This window comes from Panthera pardus, unplaced genomic scaffold, assembly GCF_024362965.1.
Source record: "Panthera pardus isolate Hobbes unplaced genomic scaffold, ASM2436296v1 HiC_scaffold_13, whole genome shotgun sequence".
Lineage (NCBI taxonomy): Eukaryota > Metazoa > Chordata > Mammalia > Carnivora > Felidae > Panthera > Panthera pardus.
The window spans coordinates 131,106,431-131,109,203 of record NW_026526688.1 but is presented as its reverse complement, the minus strand read 5'-3'; the positions used below and the strand labels follow the sequence as shown (position 1 = coordinate 131,109,203).

At 35.4% G+C, this 2,773-nt stretch overlaps 1 pseudogene; it reads left to right on the top strand.

Moving 5' to 3' along the window:
- The first annotated feature begins 915 nt into the window (after positions 1-915).
- On the top strand, positions 916-1,250 carry LOC109274922 (eukaryotic translation initiation factor 1-like; annotated as a pseudogene).
- Positions 1,251-2,773: the final 1,523 nt, after the last annotated feature.

Sequence of the window (2,773 nt, the reverse complement as noted above, 5' to 3'; positions counted from 1 at the left end):
CTTTGATTTTTAACCTTATAAAAACAATGAGTAAATGTATTTGACTTCCTGTATATAATACCTTGTGCAATATCATGAATGCTTTTGCTGATACTGATGCTACAGGCCAACAACAAAACAGCATTTTACTGGATGCATTACACTGGACAAAATGTACTGAATGCTCGTATCTGGCCTGAAGACATTGTTAGGAAAGTGATAAAAGAGACACTTTAGGTTGGATTGCACACTTTCCTTTTCACTTCCTGCCATTATGTAGAAATAGTTTGGAGAGAACACTGTGGGGAAGGGCGGTGGTTTCACTACTTACCACACACAAAATCAGGCATGACCTTAGTGTTTGTTTTATTCAGCAAACTAAGTTTCCATGGTAAACAACACTGGCCCCAGACTCCAAACAGCTGGGAACTATCTTCAGCAAAAAAAAAAAAAAAAAAAAGTGTAATTTATTGCTTTTTTCTTTCTCTTCCCCTCATCTCCCATTAGTATTAAAAGCTCTGGTACTTCCATTATTTCAGCCAACAAATAAGTGGAATCATCCTCTTACACCCATCTTCTCGATGTCCTTATCTTTCTCACCATTGTCTATCCAAAACAAGTAGAGACTACTTTTAGCTTCTTTCTACCTTCTGGTACAGCTGGAAATTAAGTCAGTAACTAACTGCCTCCTTTGTCCTTTAACACTGGGAAGATGTACTGCCAAACAGGTAGTGACTGTGCAGTACAGGTTTGAGGGGTCAGCATCTATTTAAAAAGTACCTTCCTGGCCCCAGTCACGGAGCCACTGGTGAGAACTCAGCACCCCCTTTACCCCGCCCCAGTCCCCTAGCTTCCCAAATCACCATGCCCCCACCAGCCTTCTCTAGCTGCTGCCTTCCACAGGCCCTTTCCACCAAGGAAAAGGAATCATATCATATGTCTGCCATCCAGAACCTCCACTCTTTGGACTCTTTTGCTTATGCAAATAAGGTGATGATCTGCTTCTGTTGGCACTGAGGATAATATCCATGTAAGAATTCAACAGAAATGGCAGGAAGATCCTTATTATTCTCCAAGGAATCACTGATGATTATGATAAAAAGAAACTGGTGAAGGCATTTAAGAAATTTGTCTGCAATGGTACTGTAATTGAGCATTCAGAATATGGAGAAGTAATTCCCTTACAGGGTGACCAGTGCAAGAGCATATATCAGTTCCTCGTAGAGATTGGACTGGCTGAGGATGATCAGCTGAAGGTTCATAGGTTTTGAGTGCTTTTGGCTCACTGAAGCTTAAAGGAGATTTCCTTGCAATGAATAGAATTTCCCTTCTGTTCCTTGTCACAAGTTTTTTTGTTTTTGTTTTTGTTTTTTCTCCCACAAGTTTAAAAACCTCACAGCTTGTATAATGTAAGTATAATGTAACCATTATATTATGTAACCATTATATAACCATTAACATATATAATCCAATATAACCATTTTGGGGTCTGCTTTTAACTTGGACTAGTGTAACTCCTTTGAGCAATAAACTAAAAAGAGCCATGCAAAATAACAAACAAACAAACAAACAAACAAATAAATAGTACCTTCCTATAATGGTTTTATCTGAGGAAAATAAGGAGTTTTTGCCTCCAACAGGTATTAGGAAAAACAAGCAAATGAACAAGTGAGATAAAAATACCTCTGCACAACAAAGGAAACCATCAACAGAATGAAAGGCAAGAATGGTAGAATATATTGCAAGTCATATACCTAATAAGGGGTCAGTATGCAAAATTTATAAAGCACTTGTACAACTCAATAGCAAAAAACAATCCAATAAAAAATGTTCAGAGGAACTGAATGGACATTTTTCCAAAGAACACATGCAAATGACCAAGAGGTATATAAAAAGGTGCGCAACATCACTAAGCATCAAGGAGATATAAATCAAAACCAAAATGAGATATCACCTCACACCTGTTAGAATGACTATCATCAAAAAAACAAGGGATAACAAATGTTGATGAGAATATGGAATAAAGGGAACACTTGTATGCTGTTGGTGGGAATGTAAATTGGTGCAGCCACTATGAAAAACAGTATGGAGTTTCCTCAAAAAATTAAAAATAGATATACCATATGATCCAGCAATTCTACTTCTGGATATATATCTGAGGGCAATGAAATTACTACCTTGAAGAGATAGCTACATCCCTGTGTTTATTGCAGTGTTATTTACAGTAGCCAGGACATGGAAACAACTATATATATATATAAATATATATATATATATATATATATATATATATAGTGTGTGTGGGAAAACACACAAAAATATTATTAAATATTATATTTATTTTTATAATATGTATATTTATAATAAGAAAATATTATTCATTCATAAAAATGAAGGGAATCCTGCTATTTATGACAACATGGAGTGATCTTGAGAGCATCATGCTAAGTGAAATAAGTCAGAGAGAGAAAGGTGAATACTGTATATGTGAAATCTAAAACTATGAATTCATAGAAAAAGAGAACAGATTGGTGGTTGCCAGGGGTGGAGGTAATCAAAAAGTATAAATTTCTAGTTATAAAATAAAGAAATCTGGGGATATAACGTCCAGCATGACAACTACAGTGAACAATACTGTATTGTATATTTGAAAGTTGCTAAGAGAGTAGACCTTAACATTTCTCATCACAAGAAAAACAAATTGTAACTATGTGAGGTGATGAATTTTAACTAAACATATTTTGGTAATCATTTCAGAATATATCCGTATGTCCAATCATTATGTTGTCCACCT